Genomic DNA, 8,897 nt, shown 5'->3' with positions numbered 1-8,897 from the left:
TTCAACAAAGTCAATTTAGAGGAAATGCAATGGAGGATCCTAATACTCATCTAACTAACTTCATGGATTTATGCGGTACAATCAAAGTAAATGGAGTAAGTGAAGATGCAATTAAGTTAAGGTTATTTGCTTTTTCATTTTGTAACAAAGCAAAGGTATGGCTTAACTCTTATCCAGCTAATACTTTCACTTCTTGGAGTGAGTTGACAAAGCATTCTTAAATAAATATTTCCTCCTAAAAAAAATAGCTAAACTTCGCATGGATATTACAGGTTTCACTCAACATGAAGGCGAGTCATTATGTGAAGTTTGGGAGATATTTAAGGATCTTCAAAGAAGATGTCCTCACCATGGTCTCCCCAATTGGTTGGTTGTTCAAACATTCTATAATGGCCAATACCCTTGTGATCTTGTGATCTTGTGATCTTGTCATTTGTCATTTGTCACTCAAAGTTTGACCAATACCCTTGACCAAGACCAAGTTTTCTTCTTATCCAACTTGAACTCTTATCATTTCACTATTTCTTTTTCTTGTTCCTTGGCCTTGGATGAATTTGGGAAGAAGAAAAGAGGGAGAAAACCACAAAAAAATTCTATCCTTGATTCTTGTCCAAACTAGTGAGAAATCCAAAGGAAAACTCTAATCTACTCCAATAAATCTTGAATCAAGGTTGGAGGGAAGCTCTTGGTGGGTTTTTGGAGGAAGAAAAGCCTTGCATCTTCTTGATTTGCTTGTCATCCTTGAATTTGAAGGTAGGAGGTGAATCTTGCTAGAAACCTTAGTTTTCTTCCTTTACTTTGGAGTTTAGTTTATGGATGATGTTATAGAAGTTAAAAGGGATGACTTTTATGGAGGCTTTCATTTCTTCTTGAGTTGTTTGTGAATTTTTCAACTCAAAAATTTATGGTGATTTGGCAAGGTTTTTGTTTAAGATATTTTTTAAACCTTAATCTTCACATGTATGTTGAATCTGAGCCAAGAGAGTGAGATTTTGTTAAGAAAAGTTTCATTTTCTCAAGTTGTTAGAAATCTGAAAGTTTTCGCAGGAAGCTCTGTGCAGTTTTGGGAAATTGGCTATAACTTCGTATAGGAAAGTCAGAATTGAGTTCCGTTTGTTGTGTTTGAAATTAGACTCATAGAGCTTCCAATGGTATAAAATTCAGGGTTTGGTTCAATTTCTATAAATACCAGAAAATCTGCAAAGTTTCTTGAAAATCATGACTGTTCTGTTTCTACACTTGTGATAGCAATGAGTTTTAAATTGAAATTTGACTAATCTATGAGCTGAATTTCATGAAGATGTTTCTAAAACCTATTAGTGATTTGAGTCTATTTTCTAACGATGTGAGTTTTGTGATTTTTTGACCTACAGAACTCAAGTTATACATTTTCAAATAATGTCACCAAAGCTGGGAATTTTATCAAATGGATTAAGTGGGACTTGGGAAAGCTTTAGAAAACTTTTCTGAGTTTTAAACCTAACTTTCCTTGGTATCCTGTATATTTTGATTTGAAATACTTAGATATGTGTTAACCTTAGCATGCGTGAACTATTTCACTTGATTTGAACTTGATAGGAACTTGATTTTAACAAGAAACCGTGGCCCTTTTGCTTTTCTAATATTAGGGTTAAACTTGTAGTTTTTGGGGTTGTTAAGTGAAGTTTCGAATCTCATATTTTCTCATCATCTTGGTTTTAAGTAGCTAGACTCTTGATGGATTACATGATCACAGGACTTGAGAATATTCTAAAGGAAGAACCAGGGTGACCAATTGGTGAGGTCAAGTGGTGAGTGTTTCAACTGCATGTTTCATGTTATTTGATTAAATATGATTTGTTGCTAGAAATTGCTAGGCACTTGAATTGTTATTGCATAGGCGAATGTGTACTTTATTGCACTCAACCTAACTTGACTAAACTCTTGATATCTTGTTTATGCATGTACAAGTAATTTGATACACATGTGACTTGTGGCTTGACTTGAAACACTTGACCTTGAAATAGTTGAAATGCTTAAAATACTTGACATACTGAGCTTACTTGATTTGATCTTGGCTAGGTGAATGTGTACTTATTTGCACTTGACCTCTATGAAGTTGAATTATATGACCCTACATGTGGACTTACATGTACATATGCATGAATGTAGGCCGGCTGTATATCTCCTTGTAGTGGCTGAACTGGACTCTTCGCTAGCACCCTTATCTGAGACATTGGCTAAACTAGACAGCTTTGAGTTACTCATGCGTATGCTTGAATATAAGCCGGTAACGGCTGAATTGGGCCCGTCGTTGGAACTATTACTTGAGATCAGCCTTAGAGTGGTTGGGTAAATAGTACAACCTTGGGTAAAGAAAGAATTTCTTAACCTGTTTACTCGTGACTTGAACTCGTGACATGCTTGAATACGGAGCTTTAGGTGATAGCTAACGTCTCTAATCGTGACATGCGTGAGCATTGGGTGACAACCAACAACTCCACTTGTGAATACTTGAACACTTGGGGTTTCAAGTCCAAATAATGAATACTTGAATAGTTGGGACTCTAACCTCCACCCCGTGGATAGTTGGTCGAATCGAACCAGCAAGGGTTTGGTCGAGGAGATTGACGAATCTTGAGTACTTGTTTGATGTAACAGTCTCATCTCCCCTTAGAGCGTAGCTAAGGGTTTGGTGGACCGCCTGCCCAATTCTCCCCAGGACTCGGTCACGCACTACAAAATTTTAGAATAATAACATCAATAATAAAGGCGATAACAAATACAACCTCCAATGTGTACAGTTATGGATCTCAAAAACCCGTACAATCTATGAATACAGCCACGGAGTCGAATTTACAAAATCAAAACCACGCAAGCAAGCTAGAATTTCTAAGGAGTGCTCACGTGAGCAACTAACAAAACTTAGACAAAGTCTATGCCTTCCCCAATTCAACCTCTCCTGTTCTCATCCCTGTAAGGAAAACAAATTTAACGGAATGAGCTAAAAGTCCAGTGACGTTTCAAGAAAACATGCAATCAAATTGGCAAAATATCTTTCATATATATCAAAATCTCAAAGCGAAGACAGTAAACAGTTACACATAATGTCATGGACAGTTCACACATTCAGATAAGCACTTCAACACCAGCCAGAAAAGGATACGGTACTGATACAGAGGCTTCCGCCAAGTTCTAGGCAGAGCACCTAGGATTCAAACGTTGATACAGCTGATATGGTGCTCCTGCCAGATTTCAAGCGTAGCACTTAGTCTCGTACAGTGTTTCACATGCAGCCAGTCCTGGAGTAGCATTTTTCAAGTCTGTTGACACTCCGTCAATGTTTGAAATATAGTAACAAGTCCAATAGAACACCACTTATCTCCAATCTCCATCCGCCGACCAACCCCTTACCGGGCCCGAACACCAAACAGAAACAGTAGCGGTAATACTCGAGCATACCAATTAATCGAGAAGATAGCACTCCACTCGACAGAACAAGATAGAGGTACTGAGATGGGATGAGAGGTACCTCCCACTCAGATTGAGTGTGGTACATGCTGCCCCTCAGCGCAAGGGTCGACAAAATAACTCTCCAATCGACTTAATCAGGATAAAAGTACTGAGATGGGATGAGAGGCACCTCCCAATCGGATTGAATGTGGTACATGCTGCCGCTTAGTACTTACAAGCCAAGCACAAATACAAACACAAGTACAGGTCAATCAAGTTCAACAAGTACAAGATCATTCAAGGAGAGGAGGACGAGTGTGATAAAGCACACACTCGCCTAAGCGGTAATAAGCCAGTTCAAGCAACAAGTCATTTTTGAACCACAAGTAGCATGGAACATACAATTGGAACACTCACTACGGCAACAAGCTTAAGTGTTTGCTTTAGGAGCACTTCTGGCCTCATTTTCAAGTTCTAAAATCAAGTATGTGAAGTGCCATGAGATCCATTACTCCAAGCTACAATATTCAAAGGAAAACACTTTCAAACCAACCAAATTATCTCAACTCCAATCATAAAACCAAGCTCAAAATGGTTTTACAACTCCAACTTGAAGTTGGAAATGAAAGCAAGAACAGCTTTTGAAGAACAAAATTTACTCCAGTTTTGCATGATGCTATTTGAAAAATCATATCTCAAGTTTCTTAAGTTCAAAATTTATAAAATTTATACCGTTGGAAAATAGATTCAAGGGGTTACAATTTCCCAAAAGAACATTTGTAAGATTCTGTCCACAATTCAGTCAAATTTTAGTCTCAAGTTGCTGCTTCATCCGGTAGAAAAATAGAACAGGTGTGGAAATTTTGTCAATTTTGAAAAATCACAGATATTCATAGGAATTTAGAAAATTTCTGAAACTTTCACGGTAGAAAGTACTCTGAATCTAGTTTCAAGCGCAACAAACGGAACTCAATTCTGACTTTTCTACATGAAGTTATAACCAATTTCCCAAATCTATGCAGAGCTCTCTGTGGAAATTTCCAGCAAGCCAAAGAATATTTTTTCCAAACTCTCCTCTAGCCAAACTCCCCAACTTTCTTTCATGTTGATATAACAAATCCACAAATTAAACTAACTAACATGTTATAAGGCATATAGTGTCAATTTCTAACAAAGAAATCGCTTACAAAACTAACTATGTCATGGCTGGAAATTTTTGCCCTAAGTTAGAATTACAACCCAAAGTTGAAAAATTCTATAGCAAAGCTAAAAATTCATACTAAAACTGGAAATTCCCATGTCAAGACCTAAAAGGGAAACAAAGCTGAAAATTACATTCCAAGGCTGAAAATTGACTACTAGAGCTGGAAATTCATATAACAAAGCTAAAAATGCATCTCCAACAAGATATCCAAGCCCACAAGTCATATCAAAGCTAGAAGTTTTCATCTCAAGGCTGGAAAATTATAATTCAAAGCTGAAAAATTCAATCAACCTCACAAAACCATGAAATCTTTGTCAAACCTTCCATAATCAAGTCATATATCTATCAAAAAAGAAAGATAAGAAAGAAAAGAAGGTTTCTTAACTCGATACCTTCAAACCCTACGAAGAAATACAACCAAGAGCTTTCTTTTTCTCCAAATCTCTCCACAAGAGCCTTTCTTCCTTCCTTGTTACAACTTTCTATGGATTGAAGTAAGATTCTAGGATAAATTTTTCAAGGATTCAAGCAAGGGACAAAGTTGCAATTTTGGAGTTTTTCCCTCTCTTTTCTTGCTAGGAAGTTCGGCCAAGAAGTAGAAAGAAAGGAAGGGAATTTTGACCAAACTTCTAAGAGAAAGTTCAAGAGAAGTCTTGGTCAAAGTTTCATAGATGAGTGACACTTGGCAAGGCAATGATTAGTGTCTAATTAATGATCTAATTATTTTGGTTGGATAAGAAGAAAATTTGGTCTTAGTCAAAGTTAAAATTCTATGGTTTTATGACAAATGGTAAACCAAGAGCTAATCCTTATCTATTATCATTCAAGCACTAAAATATCTAGCCAACTTCTAATTATCTCTTGACTCCTTATAAATAATATCTCTTTGCATCCAACTCCTCCTAATCTTTCAAATTTATCACACACACCTCACTAGTGGGTCCCACTTTCATAAATGCACTAACTTGTAGAAGACAAATAATAAAATCTTGACTCACTTATAAAGTATCCAAGAAATTAAGGCAAATAAAGTAAAGTAAAATAAAATGTATCCAAGAAAATAAGATACAATATAAAATAAGTTTTCCGGTCCTCACATTTGACGTGTGGACCCGGTACAGGGGAATGATCGTAGAAACGGAGTTGGAGACAAGTGATAGTCTACGGACATTATAATTGGTTGACTGAGTATCAACGGCCCCTGGACATGCTACTGTGGAACCTGTTCCTGAGAGCAGATCATATCCTTTGACATGAATGTGTTCTTTATTATACATTATTGCATGATCTATCTGGATTTGACCTGTTTCTTGATATCCTGTGAATTATACCATGCCTACTAGTTTACTTGCATGATTCTTGGAACCTCATTAGGCGAAATCTCATTCCTTTAGTTTGTTCTCATTACGGGCGGGTGAGAACGTGAGAGTGGGAGTTGAAGAAGGTATAGTCTTTGTCTAAATTTTGTTAGTTGCTCGAGTGAGCACTTCTTACTTCCATATTGGATTCGCTTGGTTTTTACTTTGTATGCTTGGAGTCCTGACTATATTTATGGATTGTTTGGGCATTTGATATCCCTGATTGTATACATCTAAGGTTGAAATTGCTATTGCTCTTACTGTTGAGATTATTATTTTATAAATTTTATGGTGTATGGATAAGTCCTGTCGAGAATTGGATAGGCGATTTGTCAAACCCTTGGGTACGCCCTGGGGGGAGGTGGGGTCGTCACATAACACATATGATGTAGTTTATTAAGAGTTGATAATTCAACTATTTAGAAGTTGTAGGAGTTGTAATTGGTAATAAGTACCTACCAGTTGAAATTGTTTTAGTTTGTTAAGCACACTGAAGATCAAAATAACTAAATGGGATTCTAACCTACGAGCAATTTTTGAAATCTAAGAATCTATACAAGACGGTTGTAGATTTGAATAAACTAGGGGTGCAAAATCAAACTCATTTTTTATGTCATTTTTACTTGATTTTGTTGTTACATAAATAGCAGTTCCTTTTTATCTTTACTACCTATAATAGAAATTATGAGTAATTGCATATTATTCTCGAATAATTAATATTTTCAATTTCTTGGATTGGCAATGTCGTGCCCCATTTTTCACGATGAAAAAGGATGTTTACAAAAGATATGGTTTTTCATTTAAAAATAAGTGAAAAGGGTCTAAAATAGGACTTTGAAGAATGCGACAGTTTGAACCCAAAATTTAGTCTAAAAATGGTTTTTAAGAAAAATAGGAATTGCCACTTGGTATTGAGTTTGGATGTACTAAATCACCCAAAATATTTTTAAAAATTTAAATAAAATAAAAATAAAAATAAAACCCTTTTCGACAATTCCAGATCTTTGAAAATAAGAGAAAATAAGTTCGGGTGTCATGATTGAAGAAAAAGAAAGCAAAGGTTCGATTGATTCAAACCTAAGACATCCTTTCAATCTAGTCTAAGCTAATTGTAAGATTTAGTTTAAAAAAATTTCTTAATCTAACCTTTAAATTTATCACATTTGAATGTTTCCTACATGGACGCAAATCTAAATTTATAAAAAATATCGAAAGGGACAAAATGTCCATTCAAGGGTTTAATTGATATCAATCGCATTAATTGCGAAAGCCAAAATAATCCCTTAAGGGGGTCACGAGTATGCAAAAATGAAATTCGAAGAAAAGAGAATTAAATTACATATAGGTATAAGTGATCAAGAAAAAAGGGATGCAACATAATGGGTACGAGACGCAAAACTTGTGACATAATTTTTCTTATTTAGGGATTAACAGGGTAGTTAAACCAAAGAGTTATAATCGCCCATTTCCCATGTTCGAAGAGTAATTTACCTAACCTAAACAAGTAAATGAACTAACTTATTTTACAATTTCTCAAATGAGATACAATGCTAAATGATATGATTAATACATATAAAGGGTAAGGGATAATATAATAGGGAATATCATGCAGATGAGAAAAAAATCCTAAGAGACTAGCGTTAAACTAGTCCATTTCTAAAAGTCCTTACTAGCGTTGGACAAACAAGTAAACGGAGGGAAAAATCACAACTAGCATTGGATCAGTGTGGTGACGTCATGCATTCATAATATATATAGTAAAACAAATAAACATGTAAGCGCACGTAGCACATAACACATAAACATAAAATCTAGATGCAAAAATCTTAAAAAAAGTGGATAAAGCATATAAATACATAAGCCACATAAACATACAAAACCTATCTATTATAGCGGGGAGTCTAACTACTATCTAAAATGGAAAAATATAATAAAATAAACATATCTATTCTATCTATTACAATAAAGGACCTAATTACAATCTAAAATAGAAAAATATAATGAAATAAACCTATCTATCTTATCTATTACATTAGTCTATCTAATTACAAGTTTTCAAAAATATTACCTATCTTTTACATCCTGAGGTATTTAAATACCTTCCAAATAATTATAAGAAAATTTGAATGAACATTTGAATTAAATAAATAACAAAACATGTAAAAATATATAAACATATAGGAGCACATAAGAGCACGTAATTAAAATCTAAATGATAATAGGGGTACCTCCTTTTTGAAGTGGTAACTAAATAGAGTCAAATTGCCCTATTTATACTCAAAATGAACAAAAGTATCATGACACCAATTTAATTGGAAATAATACTAATATAAAAGTACTAAACTCATATTAATATGTCAAATATAAAGAAACTTTAGGACATTTAAAAATTACAAGTTGAATACATTCAAGAGTAACATAATTAGCTATTAAAGAAAGGAAATAATCATAATAGAGAGAGTCAAAAAGTTACTAGGGACTAAATTATAGAAATTAGAAAATTTTTAGGATCAAAATATAATTTTTCAAAAGTTTTAGGGTCAAAATTATAATTTTTCAAAAGTTTTAGGGTCAAAATTAAATCAAGATAAAGTTTAGGGATCAAAATGCAATTAAATTAAGGACTAAAGTGAAAGAAATTTAAAATTTCGGGGCCACAATAAAACTACTCAAAAAATCAAGAGCCAAAGTACAAAATTTGTTTCTGATTTGGGTAAATCACAATCAAATGAAATTGGGCCATTTATTTTTGTAATAGATGCATGATGTCACCATACTAATCCAACACTAGTTGTGGCCCATTTTTCCGATTTCACACTAGTCCAACGCTAGTTGTGGCCCTCCCTCCTTTCTAATTTCTCACTAGTCCAACGTTAGTGAGAACTTATAGACATGGGCTAGTC

The 8,897-nt window shown here is 34.5% G+C and overlaps 1 non-coding gene across 1 annotated transcript; it reads right to left on the bottom strand.

Annotated features, from left to right (window-relative positions):
- Positions 1-250: 250 nt before the first annotated feature.
- Positions 251-357, bottom strand: LOC113754663. Its single transcript, XR_003465341.1, has one exon. It is a non-coding gene; the product is annotated as a small nucleolar RNA R71 (small nucleolar RNA).
- Between the last annotated feature and the right edge of the window lie 8,540 nt (positions 358-8,897).

This window comes from Coffea eugenioides, chromosome 11 (genome assembly GCF_003713205.1).
Source record: "Coffea eugenioides isolate CCC68of chromosome 11, Ceug_1.0, whole genome shotgun sequence".
In the NCBI taxonomy this organism is placed as follows: Eukaryota; Viridiplantae; Streptophyta; class Magnoliopsida; order Gentianales; family Rubiaceae; genus Coffea; species Coffea eugenioides.
Note: the sequence above shows the minus strand (reverse complement) of the source record. Positions and strands in the feature narration are given on the sequence as shown.